Raw genomic sequence first — 14993 nt, 5'->3', positions numbered from 1 at the left:
AGAGCCATTTGAGATGGACGCTTCGGTCGGCGCCTCGAGCGCAACGATCGGGGCTACGGCCGAGGAGGAAGATAAAGTGGGGGACACTGGGACGACCATGGCCCCCGTCAATAGTGGCGCGACCGGCCTCGCAAGGACCACTGGCAGGACCAGCCTCGTGAGAACCGTCCTTAGGGCAACGCTGGCCTCCCTCTGCTGCCACCACTACCAAGCAGGAACGACGACCACCACCAGGACGAGGGGGCTGGAGGCTTCTAGGAGCCGCGCACCATCGCCTACATCATGGGCGGTGCTCACGCCCCAGCCTCCCAGCGCATCTTCAAGCAGTTTGCTCGTGAGGTGAACGCGGCCCTTCCCAGGCTCGAGGCCACGCACCCGCTCAGGTGGTCCATGTGCGCCATCAAATTTAACTCGGCAGACGAGCTCAAGTGTGGGGAGACCGCCGGCTTCCTTTCGATGCTTTGTTCACCCATCATCAGCAACGTCCAAGTCACCAAGACCCTCATCAACGGCGGCGCAGGGCTCAATGTCCTGTCCGTCAGGACATTCGATAGCCTCCAAGTTCCATACGATCAGCTACAGCCTACCAAGTCTTTTTCAGGAGTGACCAACGGCTCCAACACCCTGATAGGGCAGGTCCGCCTCCCTGTCACCTTCGGCCAGCGTAACAACTACCGCACCGAGCTCATCGACTTCGACGTCGCCCACATCCGTCTGCCGTACAACGCCATCCTCGGGTACCCAACATTGGCCAAGTTTATGGCAGTGACCCACCACAGAAACAATGTTCTCAAGATGCGAGGGAGTGGAGGCATCATCACAATCCCCCTGGAAGAAAGAGATGCGGTGTGCTCCCTTGAGCACACCTTCCAAGTCGCTGCGATTGAAGAGCGTGACAACGAAGGCATCATGTACCCTCCCCAGGCCAACCCCAAGAAGAAGAAGTAGCTACTCATCCTGGGGCCTCAGGAGAGCAACCTCTCCAGTGGCACCACCTCAGGACCTGCGCCCATAGCTGGGGCGCCTCCCTCCCTCGCATAGGAAGGCGCGCCCGCCGCCCTCCTCGGGCAAGGCTCGAGGGCTCTCTTCTGGAGGGCCTCAGACCTAGCCTACATCGCGAGGGAGACGCTCGGGCACCATGTGCAGGCATGCTTCACCACACGTTTCCCTTAGGAGGGCACTGGGCAAGGAGCGCCCGGTGCTCAAGAATTCATTGTCAAGGCAATCTAGGAGCTCCAAGAGGCCAGGGCCATACGTGGCGACCGCCACCCACCACCTGGCATAGCCCCCCATCCTGGCGAGGACGGCGGGCTGCGCATCTGTGTCGACATTCCAGTGCTCAACAGGGCCGCATCTCAGGAGCGCTTTTGGCCTTCGCGCATTGGTCGGTGCGAAGGTCCCCCTCACAACTACGTCTTTGCATGCCATTTGGCTTTCCGAACGCGGCCGTCACCCACCAGCGCCACTTGCGGAGCACCTTGGCAGCTTAGGAGGCCAGGCATCATGTTGTCCTGGCAGAAATGGCAACAGTCCTCAAGGAACCACCTGAGCCCATGGAGCCCCCTGAGGCTCGGGGTTCTGGCGGCTCGTGAGGAGCAACTCTTCGGCGCGCATCATCAGCTACTCCAACACCACTCCGGCAGCATTATCAGGTGACTCCTTCCAGTTCATTCAGTTGGGGGTGCCCCTCGGGCTGCATTATCCCCAAGTCGTACGGGTTTGTCCCTGCGACGTGTATCCTTTTGCATCTCTAGCTTACCCAGCTGGGGGTGCCCCTCGGGCTACATCATCCCCAGGCCGCTCGGGTCCGTCCCGGTGGCATGTATCATTCTTGCATCTATCTGAGCTAAAATGCCGCTTTGCTTAAGTCATTCTATGATTATTGCATGCTCGTCTATTGCCCATCGCAGCCACCCGCCCTGCCCATCGCCCCCCTGCTCATCCCGCAATGGAGGCTACCCATGCTGGCATGGCGCTTGTGCTCGGGTCCATCCCTGCAATGCTGACAAACCTAAGCGGTCGAGCTCTGGCTCGTGGCACACCCCGCGCACGTCAGCACACCAGGCCCTCAATGCCTTAACCTTCTTGCGGAATGACCTGTGGACTGTGGTTGACTTGCCCCATGACCGGCAAGCCATAGAGAATAAATGGATCTTCAAGAAGAAGACTGACGTTGATGGTTATGTTACTGTCTACAAAGCTCGACTTGTTGCGAAAGGTTTTCGACAAGTTCAAGCAGTTGACTACGATTAGACCTTCTCAACCGTAGTGATGCTTAAGTCTGTCTGAATCATGTTAGCAATTGCCGCATTTTATGATTATGAGGCAAATGTATGTCAAAATTGCATTCCTTAATGGATTTCTTAAAGAGATGTATATGATGCAACCAGAAGGTTTTGTCGATCCAAAAGGTGCTAACAAAGTGTGCAAGCTCTAGCGATCCATTTATGGACTGGTGCAAGCCTCTCGGAGTTGGAATATACGATTTGATAGTGTGATCAAAGCATATAGTTTTATACAGACTTTTGGAGAAGCCTGTGTTTACAAGAAAGTGAGTGGGCGCTAGGCAGGGGCCGCCCTGCGCAGGGTCCTTGTTTCCCCTTTGGTGCAAAGGGGGAAAGCACAGGCCAAGGTATTAGGCAAAGGTTACCATTCCGGTGCAACGAGACCAAGACCAGCCGGACGGCCGGACCGAGGTCACCGTGGAGCCCAAGACAGCGTCATCACCAGTGCTTTTGGCAGCCGAAGACCACCTTTGGTCAGGATAACTTGTACTAGATGTTCCCCTTCAAAATGGCCAATTGTTGGTGCCCTTCCCGCTCAATTATTTGGGGAGAGGCCCAGGGCCTCTATAAATAGAGCTAGCCTCCACAAAGGGAAAAAGGAGCGAGAGGGAGAAAAGGGGGAGAAAGGGAGGAGAAAGCGAGAGAGAGAGAGAGAGAAGGGGGAAAAACCCAGTGGAGACTAAGTAGAACACACCGCATCAGCTCAAGAACACCCCTCGCGAGGCTGTTCTTCCCTTGTACTGTCCATCATCAGCCCTAGAGGCAATCCACCACAGCGCACACTAGAGTAGGGTATTACACCACAACGGTGGCCCGAACCAGTGTAAACCTCGTGTCTCTTGTGTTGCTCATCATTTTCATCTTAGTTCGCACGAGAGGATCGGACGTAGAACGGTAGGGGAGAGATCTCCGCGTGCACCCCAGTGTTCAAACCTCAAGGGTCTGCCAGAACCCGAAATCCGACATTTGGCGCGCCAGGTAGGGGTGCGCCGGAGTTCCCTCATGACGGCCCGCTCTCCACCAACACCGTGTTCCGTCCTCATGGCGGAGAACACGTGGCCCACTCCGGCAGCGGACACCGGCGCTGGGGCCAGAGGGCTCCAGGCCTTGGCCCCCGCGTTGCGATGGGTGCAGTGGTCGCGCAAGTTCAAGCCCGAGATGCCAACACGCTACGGCGGCACGACGGACCCGCTGATTTTCCTGCTGGCGTATGAGGACGCCGTCCTCAAGGCCGGGGGCAACGACTAGGTGATGGCCAACTGGTTGCCCACGGCCCTCACCGGTGTCCCGCGGATGTGGCTCCTCCACCTGCCGATAGCTTCTGTGACCTCTTGGGAGGAGCTACGCGACCTCTTCCTCGCCCGTTTCGCCGCGCCAGTGCCGCCCGCCGTCGTGGCTCTCCTGGGTGGTTCCCAAGCACCACCCTCGAGCCGCCACGTCAAGCCATTCACCCGTCAGATCAGCACTGCATCCAAGTGCCAAGAGGCCCCCCGGGGCTGGGCGGCGCCCGAGTCCGATCTGACTTTCGGTGCGGATGATCACCCCTTCAACCCCTCCGGTTCGGGCGCACTCCCGGTGCTGTGCACCCCCACCATCTGCCAAGTGGCCGTCACCAGGACCCTCATCGACGGTGGTGCCGGCCTCAACGTGCTGTCGGTGGAGGCCTTCAGCCTCCTTCACGTGCCACCGGAGCGGCTCCAGCCCAGCAGGCCCTTCTCAGGCGTCGGAGCCGGTTCCACCTCTTCCTTGGGGCAGATCCGCCTCCCAGTGACCTTCGGCACCTATGACAACTTCCGCACAGAGCTGATCGACTTCGACATTGCCCCCATCGGCCTCCCCTACAACGCCATCTTCGGCTACCCGACCTTGGCCCGGTTCATGGCGGCAACTCACCCGGCGTACAACCTCATGAAGATGCCTGGGAGCAGCGGCGTCCTCACCGTGCCAGGAGATGCGAGGGATGCGCTACAGGTGCTCCAACTCGCCTTCAAGGCGGCCGCGGTGGCACAGCCCACCAGCACCGACGCCCTTGAGCCCAAGGGGGCTGCGCCGGCTAAAAAGAAGCAGCTGTTCACCCAGGACAAGGCGGAAACCAAGCAAGTACCGGTCGACGAGGACGGGTCCACCGGCGCCACCTTCACCATAGGGGCCAACCTCGAGCCCGAACAGGAGAAGGCCCTGATCGGATTCCTGCGCACGAACAAGAAGGTGTTCGCATGGGATCCTGATCAGTTAGCAGGAGTCCCGAGAGGTGTGATCGAGCATCACCTCAACGTGTGCCCCAACGTACGCCCCGTGAAGCAGAAGGCAAGGAGGAAGTCTACTGAGAACCATGCTTTCATCGTTCAAGAGACCCGGAAACTGGAAGCGGCATGGGTTATCCGCAAGGTCCGCTACCCCGATTGGCTGGCTAATCTTGTTGTCGTGCCAAAGAAGGGGGGGAAGGAGCGCATGTGTGTCGACTTCACCAACCTCAACAAAGCCTGCCCGCAGGACCCATTTCCGCTCCCCCACATTGACCAGATAGTCGACTCCACCGCAGAGTGCGACCTATTGTGCTTCCTGGATGCCTTCTCGGGCTATCACCATATCAAGATGGTGGTGGAAGACGTGGAGAGGACTGCTTTCCTAACCCCGTGTGGGGTGTACCGCTATACGTGCATGTCATTTGGGTTGCGCAACGTAGGCGCAACCTTTCAGTGGCTGATGCACATCGCTTTAGATCGGCAGCTCGGGAGGAACGATGAGGCTTACGTCGACGACATCGTGGTGAAGTCTCGGGAGGCAAAAACCCTGATATAGGACCTGGAGGAAACCCTGGAGAAATGCATGTTTGGAGTCCCCTCGGGCAAGCTCCTGGGCTTCCTAGTTTCCCACAGAGGCATAGAGGCCAACCCGGAGAAGGTCAAGGCGGCCGAGGACATGAGCCCGCCTAAGACCCTCAGGGAGATGCAGAAGCTCACCGGGCGTGTAATCGCGCTAGGCCGCTTCAAGCTAGGGGAGCGAGCACTGCCCTTCTTCAAGCTTATGAAGAAGAAAGGCCCCTTCGAATGGACTGAAGAGGCCGACAAGGCGTTCCAAGAACTCAAGAGGTACCTTACCAGCCCACCGGTGATGGTAGCCCCACGCCCTCAGGAGCCCCTGGTGCTCTACCTTGCGGCCACGCCCTACTCCGCTAGCGCAGCTCTGGTGGCGGTCAGGGAGGAGCGCCGGGCCAAGGCCGCATCGACTGACTAGGCTGAAGCAGAGCGAGGCCAGGAGGGCCTCGCGAGGACCGCGACCACAGCCAGAGAGGGGCAGCCGCAGCAGGAGGGCGCACCCGGGGCAGGGGAGGCCCCTTCAAATGATCAAGAGCTGGGGGCTCCGTTGCCTCAGGAGACGCCTCGACCCCTGGAGGATGCAAGCTGCGTCAGCACCCTCAACCTCGTCGAGCACCCCGTGTATTTCGTCAGCACAGTGCTACGGGACGCGAGGGCGCGGTACCCCATGCCTCAAAAGCTCCTCCTCGCGCTATTGGTGGCCTCGCGCAAGCTGCGGCACTGCTGCCAAGGCCACTCCATCAAGGTCGTCTCGGCATACCCCTTGGAGAGGGTACTTAGGAGCCCCAACTCAACTGGAAGGGTCGCTGAATGGAACATCGAACTACAAGCATTTCAGCTGGAATTCAGTATGACCAGGGTCATCAAGGGAGCCGCACTTGTGGATTTCGTGGCAGAATGGGCAGAAGCACCGGGTCTCGAGGCAGGCGAAGACCGGTCACTTTCCCCAGGAAGCGAAGCGCCGGATGGCTGGGTCATGTACTTTGATGGGGTGTTCTCCCGACATGGCGCGGGAGCTGGCGCGGTGCTCGTATCCCCCACTGAGGACAAACTCTATTACGCCGTGCAACTCTGCTTCCAGCACGGAGAGAAGGTCTCCAACAATATAGCAGAGTACGAAGGCCTGATAGCAGGCTTGAAAGCCGCGATCCCCTTAGGGGTAAAGCGCCTCACCATCAAGGGCGATTCACAGCTCCTCGTCAACTTCTCCAACAAGATAGACGAGCCAAAGGACGAGCACATGGAAGCTTACCTCGCTGAAGTCCGCAGGATGGAGAAACAGTTCTGGGGGCTGGAGCTACAGCATGTGCCTCGCGGCACCAATCAAGAGGCCGACAACATTGGCAAGAGGGCATCTAGGCGGCTGCAGTAGGAACCTGGCATCTTCGAGGAGCGGCTCTTCAAGCCCTCGGCGGCACCGTCGCTATCGGGCACGACGCAACCAAGTGAGGAGCCTCCTTAGCCACCTGCCTCGGGAGCTCCGGTCTGCAGCCCGGCCTCAGGGGCACGCCTGCTCCTGGCGTTGGAGCCTCAGGAGGGATGTTGGATCCCAGAGCTCAAGGACTACCTGATGCAAGGGATTCTGCCAGAGAATGAGGAGGAGGCGGAGCGTGTGGCATGGCAGGCCACGGCTTATTGCATCCAGGATGGCGAGCTCTACAGGAAGCGGCCAAATGACGTGTCCCTATGTTGCATTTCCAGGGAGCAAGGAAAGGAACTGCTGGTAGACATACACATCGGAGACTGCGGGCACCACTCGTCGTCGCGAACCCTCGTCGGCGAGGCGTTTCGCAGCGGGTTCTACTGGCCCACAGCACTCAACGACGCCGTTGAGCTAGTGATGGCTTGCGACACCTGCCAGTTTCACACTAAATAGATCCATCAGCCTGCGGGGGGGTCTGCAGACCATACCCCTCTCATGGTCGTTCGCAGTGTGGGGATTGGACATTCTGGGCCCGTTCCCTCGGGCGCTAGGGGGCTATCGCTACCTCTACGTCGATGTGGACAAGTTCACCAAGTGGGCCGAGGTGGAAGCTGTCCGCACAATCCCGGCAGGCTCGACAGTCAAGTTCATCAAGGGCCTCGTGAGCCGATTTGGGGTGCCTAACTGCATCATCACTGACAACGGTTCACAATTCACCAGTAATCTCTTCAAAACATACTGTGCTAACCTTGGAACGCAGATATGCTACGCTTCGGTAGCACACCCCCGGAGCAATGGCCAGGCTGAACGAGCCAACGCCGAGGTCCTGAGGGGCCTCAAGGCCAGGACCTTCAAGAAGAAGCTGGAGGCCTGTGGCAGGGGCTGGTACGACGAGCTCCAGTCCGTGCTGTGGTCAATTCGCACGACAGCGACCAAGACAACTGGCGAGACCCCGTTCTTCCTCGTCTATGGAGCAGAGGTTATTCTCCCTCACGAGGTCAGGTGTTGCTCCACGCGGGTCCTGGCATTCGACGAGGCTCAGCAGGACGCCATGGGGGGGACGGCTCTCGTGCTGGGGGAGGAACGCCATCGGGAAGTCGCACTGCGAGCGGCAAGGTATCAACAGGCGCTACGATGATACCACTGCCGCAATATCCGCCCCAGGACCCTTGAGGTAGGGGATCTCGTGCTCAGACGGGTTCTCTCCAGGGAGGGGCTGCACAAGCTCTCGCCCATGTGGGAGGGCCCGTTCAAGGTTGTTCATGTTTCCAGGCCTGGCTCCGCGCACTTGGAGACTCCGGAGGGAGTACCCATCCAGAATGCATGGAACATTCAACATCTCCGGAGGTTCTACCCCTGAGCGAGGCCTAGCGCCTAGGAAAGGTCTGGTGCCTGTGAAGAAGGCCAATGCCTGTGAAGCTATCGCGTTTTGGGAAAGGCCCGGTGCCTGTGAAGAAGGCCAATGCCTGTGAAGCTATCGCGTTTTGGGAAAGGCCCAGTGCCTGTGAAGAAGGCCAATGCCTGTGAAGCTATCGCGTTTTGGGAAAGGCCCGGTGCCTGTGAAGAAGGCCAATGCCTGTGAAGCTATCACGTTTGGGGAAAGGCCCGTTGGCTGTGAACAAGGCAAACGCCTGTGAAGCTCGCCGCCCGTGACACTCTCACATAATAATGAGTGGGGTTGTACACGCCTCGGAGTCTCCGAAGTGCCGCCCTTGGGCCTCGGGGGCTCCCGCCCACGCCCAGTGGCAGCACTTAGCTCCGCGCTGGTGAGAAGATGTCGAAGACTAGAATAGGTGCCGGACGCGGCTTTTTCATTTGCTTTCTGTAGTTGGCGTGTTTATTCCCGTTTGAAGTCTTATTGGAGTTGTTGGCGTTCCTGGCTTGTGACTCTCTGTCTTTTTCATCCACTCGCCTCGTTTTCTCTCGCACAAGTCTCGCGAGGGATGTTCGCGGGCACCCTCGCGAGCGTCTTCTGCCCCGATCGTCCGGAGCTTTCCTGTCTGAGTCCTCTGCGGGAGCACCCCTCCCAGTCCATGCCTCACGGGCATCGTGACACAAACGCAGGACCTAGGCTGATCGCCCCCGCTGCCGGGACCAAAGGTTACCCTCTAACTAATCCTTGCAGGGCATGAAGCGCACGGCGAGGCCTCAGCCTCCGGAGGCAAGGGCCGCGTCAAGCTCCACCAAGCTCAAATGACTCCCGCACATGGACACGCATCATGGAAACAAAGCGCAGAAATGCCAAAAGCAACGCGACACTTGACAGCAACAGTTCTAACACGCCCCCACGGGGCCCTGTACTACCTTCTTCTTATGCAGGAAAGGAACGAAACAAAATGGACACGACCTATCCAACACCAACCGACAGCAAAAGCTTGAGCTGCTCAAGGGGTTCAGGCGGACGCCTCCTCTCGCTTCACTAGGGCGCGGCGGTGGGTGGACCCGCTGCCTTCACCCAGGCGGGCGCGACGGCGTGGGGGATGGTCGCAGCCACCGCTAGAGGAGCTGCTGCCTGAGGGAGAGTCGCCGAAACTTGGCGAGCCCCGAGCACCGCCGCCGGCACGCCTGGCGCTGTCTTCATCCTGGTCGGTGCCGGGGCTGGGCAGGCGGCCGCGGTCACCATCTTCGGGGCAGCACCCAGCGCGGCGACCATGTTCCCCAAACACCCTCACGTAGAGGGTGGCGTCGCCATCGAACTTGAAGTGCACGGTGCACCGCTGACCAGGGCTGCGCGTGCGGGCAAACGTTTGCCAGCCACGAGTCAGGGCCCCATTTCCGGAAGGGGAGACCTCCAGCGAAGCACAGAAGGCCATGCTGTAGCAACCATCCGCCTGGAGCCAGAAGCCACACCGGGCGCTGGCCGGCAGCTCATCTACAAAGAAGCGGGAGAGCTGGAGCCAGGTGCTGGTCAGGTCCGCCGACCACACGACGAACTCCGGCAGCACCTCCGCCGAGCGAAAGCACGGCCTGGGGGGCCGCGCGGTCATGACATGCCTCCCCTCGGCAGCCGAGCGGTCACCACCGCGCAGGGAACCGCCTCCATGGCCGCGGGAAGCCGCTGCGGGGACCGCGGGATGCTTGCGAGGACGACCCCGGCCGTACCTGGCCGGGGGGGAGTCGGGCCCTGCCTGGCGGGCCTTTCCCTTCTCTGTGGCCAAGAATCTCTTCGGAGCCATGAGAACGGCGAGTGTCCAAGAAGAAGAAGGCAGTTGCAGAAAGGGGTGAACGTAGGAAGCTCACGCAGCCCTGTAAATATAGTCGGCTAAGGCCAACCGCCGGGCACCATGACCCCAGGTAATCATGACCCATATCTCTGCATGCAGGGACTTGTCAAGTCATGCGGTTGTCGAGGCGTCATGGGAAGTGCAGACGCCCACGTCCAATCAACCGCCACGCTGTGTCCAAGGCCGCAGGCTGTTAGGGCCCGCGGCACTTCGCGCTTGCCCCTTCTCTTCTCTGCTAAGCCAAGCCTGCGCGCGCCTTGGGCCCGGGGGCTACTGTCGGCGTTCTGGGAACGGGGGTCCCCAGGCTTGCCTGCCTGCGGCCTGTGGCGTGGCTCGGGTGGGGGCCCAGCGCTGCCCATCTTCATCAGCCCAAGCTCAAGACCCTCGTGAGGGGCCAAGCCTCGCGGGGCTGACGACAGGAAGCTTCCTCAAGAGCGGCCTCATCAGGCAGGCTCGCGAGGAGGTGGAGAGATCAATACAAGGGTACCTCGCGAGGATCCCATGACGCAAGTCATGACGATCAAGGCCAGGCGGACGCCAGGTGGGTGCCGGCCTGCGCAGGGTCCTTGCTTCCCCTTTGGTGCAAAGGGGGCAAGCACAGGCCAAGGTATCAGGCAAAGGTTACCATTCTGGTGCAACGACACCAAGACCAGCCGGGGCGGGACGGAGGTCACCGTGGAGCCCAAGATGGCGTCATCACAAGTGCTTTTGGCAGCCGAAGACCACCTTTGGTCAGGATAACTTGTACTAGATGTTCCACTTCAAAATGGCCAATTGTTGGCGCCCTTCCTAATGAAGCTATGTACCTAGGGTAGGGTCATGGACCTGTCTTAACTGCCCTACCCAAGGACATCTCTAGAAAAAATCGCCTTTCAATCGACTTGAAGGTGTTCCACTCGACAGACTCGAAGTCACTCGACCAAGAAGCGATCACTCGACCAAGATCCAACCACTCGAAGGCCAGGAGACCTAAAGTCACCCCGCACGCTAACAGTCGGTCATTAAGTAGCTTTTATGGTCATCACAACACTTTATTACTAGCGTTACCAGTAACGCCCAGCCTTAATGTACATTGAACCCTGCGTAACGTGGGCTGGCCGGGGTCCTGGCGCACTCTATATAAGCCACCCCCCTCCTCCGAGACAAGGGTTCGCACCTCTGTAACTCATACTCACATAATCAAGTCGACCGCCTCTGGGCTCCGAGACGTAGGGTTTTTACTTCTTCCGGGAAGGGCCTGAACTCGTAAACCTTGCGTCCTTACAACTTCTCCATAGCTAAGATATCGCCTCTCCATACTTACCCCCCCTACATTACTGTCAGACTTGGAACCACAACAGTTGGCGCCCACCGTGGGGCCGGTGTTTTAGCGTTTTGTTGGAGGAGTTGCGATCTTTTCCGACCCGAATCATCATGGTTTTCGACGGAGTTTTGGTGGAGGGCCGCGAGATCCGTCTCGGCGCACTCATGCTCATCGCCGACGACTCCGCCTGGCTTCAGGAGGCTCCGCTCGACGTGGACGCGCTCCCTGTCCGCGGGGCAACGCACTTTAGCGCGTGCATCCGCGGCGTTCTCCTGCGGCAACCGTCGACCCCCTACCTGTCGGCTCCTGTGTTGTCCTCCCTCCCCGTTTCCCACCGGCGCAAGCGCTCCGGTCGGTCGAGACTTCAGCGGTGGGTGAGACATGCGGTGGCCCGTCAGTCGTCCATCCCTCAAGTCACGGCGATCGAGCCCGACGAATCCCTCTACAGCCTGTTCGACCTGTCGACTGGCTCCGAAGAGACTACATCCGAGTGCGACATCAGCGATCCGGCGGCGGAGGTTCTGATGGTCGACGGGCCGCCCAGTCCCCCCGGTTTTACTTGCACCGACGAAGGAGCAGGAGGAGGCGACCCGTCACGTCCCCATGAGGAGTATCTTCCCGAGCCTCTCACGTTGCTGCAGAGAGAAGAACTACGCCGCCGGAATGTGGATGTGCTGCACACTCCTATCATTGGAGAAACCCCCGAGGCTCGCGCCTTGGAGGACGCGTGCCTAGCAAACTTGGCCGAGTGCGCTCGACTAGAGAATCTGCAGCGAGCACTCGACGAGCGTGCGCAACAACGGGTTCCCGAATCCAGTCGACGTCAGCTCTTCCCACCCCCGCAGGTATATCGGACTCCGATTCAGAATTTAGCAGCTGTGGCCCGTATAGCGGAGTCGATTCAGCCTTCCCAGTCGGAGGCTAGCAGAGGCTTGCTGCAAATCAGAGCGTTACTCCGGGCAGCAGGAGATCAGAATTCCGTTGTTTCTCAGTCGCGGAACAGAATTCACAGCAGGTCCGTTGCCGCGGACACAGTTCAGTCGGCCCACAGCCCGAGATCGCCCCCGAGGCATGAAGGACGTGGAGACCGGCGGGACCAGTATGGGGACCATGAGCAGTATGATCACCGAGTCGACCGTGACGGTCGACGTCGAGTGCCCATGCCTCCCCCGAGGAGTGGGTCGTATGTGCCTCGCCAGCAGGATGACAGGCGCCCTCATAGTGGTGGGCGAAGGATTCCAGTCGACCCGAGAGGGCCAGGCTTTGACGCGAGATCCATCCTCGTCCAAGGTTTGGTCGACAGGAATAGGGCTCACCGAGAAGGCCACGACAGAGATGCGCCTGCCAGCAGCAGAGTACATGTTTCGGGGCCAGAGTGCATTAGTAGAGCCATCAGGGCTGCTGTGATTCCTCCCAATTTCAGGTTGGCAACTGGAGTCAGTAAGTTCACTGGCGAGTCCAAGCCTGATACTTGGCTTGAGGACTACCGAGTGGCCGTCCATATTGGCGGCGGCAATGATGAAGTGGCCATGAAACACCTGCCTCTCATGTTGGAGGGCTCAGCCAGAGCGTGGCTAAACTAGTTAGCCCCTAGCAGCATTTACACTTGGGAAGATTTCTCCCGAGTGTTCGTCACCACATTTGAAGGCACATTCAAGCGACTAGCAGGACTGACGGAACTGCGGTCTTGTGTGCAAAAGCCGAATGAAACTTTGAGGGATTACATCCAGAGATGGATCACGTTACATCACTCGGTGGAGAACGTGCCTGACCACCAAGCAATTTGTGCCTTCAAGGAAGGCGTCAAGTACAGAGAACTGAATTTGAAATTCGGTTGAACCAGAGATATGTCCCTGAATCGGATGATGGAGATTGCCACCAAGTACGCTAATGGTGAAGATGGGGATCGACTCAGGAGTGGCAAGCTCAAGTCAGTCGTCTAAGAAACCGGAGGCAATTCCAATCGGAAACAGAAGCGGAAGGCCGAGCCAGCGGCTCTCGGGGAAGCTTTAGCTTTGGCCCAAGGAAAGTCTAAAGGGAAACCTAAAGGGCCTTGGAACCCCAAAAAGGTTAAAGACCAGGAGGGAAATGATGTGTTGGACTTACCATGTCTCGTCCACACAAAGAAAGATGAAGAGGGTAATTTTATTTACCCGAAACATAGCACTCGGCAGTGTCGACTCTTGATCCAGCAGTTCCAGCGCAAGCAGCCCAAGGATAAGGAAAAGGAGTCAGACAAGGTCGAGGACAAAGAGGACAGTGATGACGGATACCCTCAAGTCAATTCCACACTGATGATTTTTGCTGATGTTGAGAGCAAAAGTCAACTGAAAGTTATTAACCGAGAGGTGAATATGGTCGCTCCGGCGACACCTAGTTACCTGAAATGGTCTCAGACTGCCATAACATTCGACCAGTCCGACCACCCAACACACATCACCACCCCTGGGAGGCAAGCTTTGGTGGTCGACCCAGTTGTTGAAGGCACTCGACAGACCAAAGTCCTGATGGATGGTGGCAGTGGTTTGAACATATTATACGATGAGACGTTGAAAGGGATGGGCATTCCGATGTCCAGACTTAGTGCCAGGAACATGAGTTTCCATGGAGTCATTCCTAGGAAGAAGGCTGAATCACTCGGCCAGATTGCTCTTGATGTGGTTTTCGGTGATTCCAAGAATTATCGCAAAGAAAAGTTGACATTTGAAGTTGTAGACTTCTAGAGTGCCTATCACGCTATTTTGCGCAGGCCAGCTTATGCACGCTTCATGGCCCGACCATGTTACGTATATCTCAAATTGAAGATGCCTGGCCCCAAAGGTGTGATCACCATTACGGGCAATCGGAAGAAAGCGGAAGAATGTTTTCAGAAAGGTTCGAGGATCGCCGACGCGCAGATGGCAGTGGTGGAGTTGCAGGAATACCAGAAGACTGCAGACCCGAGTGATCTGTTGCGAGCCAAGAAGCCCGCTACAGAGTCAGCTTTCCAGTCGACTGGCGATACAAAGACAGCTCACATCCACCCGACCGACCCTAGCGCCAATCCGACTCATATCTCGACAACACTCGAATCCAAATAGGAAGAAGCGCTCATCCAGTTCCTCCGTGAGAACTGGGACATTTTCGCATGGAAGCCTTCTGACATGCCAGGTGTTCCCAGGGAGCTGGCTGAGCATCGCCTGAGAGTCGACTCAAAAGTAAAACCTGTCAAGGAACATCTCCGACGGTCCGTCGTCCAAAAGAGAAAGGCTATTGGAGAGGAGGTGGCTTGGCTCTTAGCAGCGGAGTTCATCCGAGAAATCTACCACTCCGAGTGGATCGCCAACGTTGTCATGGTCCCCAAGAAGGACAAGTCACTTCGCATGTGCATTGATTTTAAACATATCAATCGGGCCTGCCCGAATGATCATTTTCCTCTCCCCCGCATCGACCAGATAGTCGACTCGACCGCGGGATGTGAGCGACTGTCTTTCTTGGACGCCTATTCTGGGTACCATCAGATCCGTCTGTATGGACCTGACGAGATCAAGACAGCTTTCATCACTCCATTCGGGTGCTTCTGTTATGTTACCATGCCGTTCGGCCTCAAGAATATCGGAGCTACATTCATGAGGATGATTCAGAAGTGTTTACTCACTCAAATCAGCCGAAATGTAGAAGCATACATGGATGATATCGTGGTCAAGTCACGGAAGGGTTCTGACCGGCTGACTGACCTTGCTGAAACCTTTGCCAACCTCAGGAGGTATGATATCAAGATTAACCCATCAAAGTGCACATTCGGGGTCCCTGGCGGAAAGTTACTCGGTTTTCTCGTTTCCGAACGGGGAATCGACGCCAATCCAGAAAAAGTTGGCACTATACTCCAAATGAAAAGCCCTGTGCGAGTGCACGACGTCCAGAAGCTTACTGGTTGCTTGGCCGCCCTAAGTCGATTCA

Source organism: Triticum urartu, chromosome 4, assembly GCF_003073215.2.
Source record: "Triticum urartu cultivar G1812 chromosome 4, Tu2.1, whole genome shotgun sequence".
In the NCBI taxonomy this organism is placed as follows: Eukaryota; Viridiplantae; Streptophyta; class Magnoliopsida; order Poales; family Poaceae; genus Triticum; species Triticum urartu.
Note: the sequence above shows the minus strand (reverse complement) of the source record.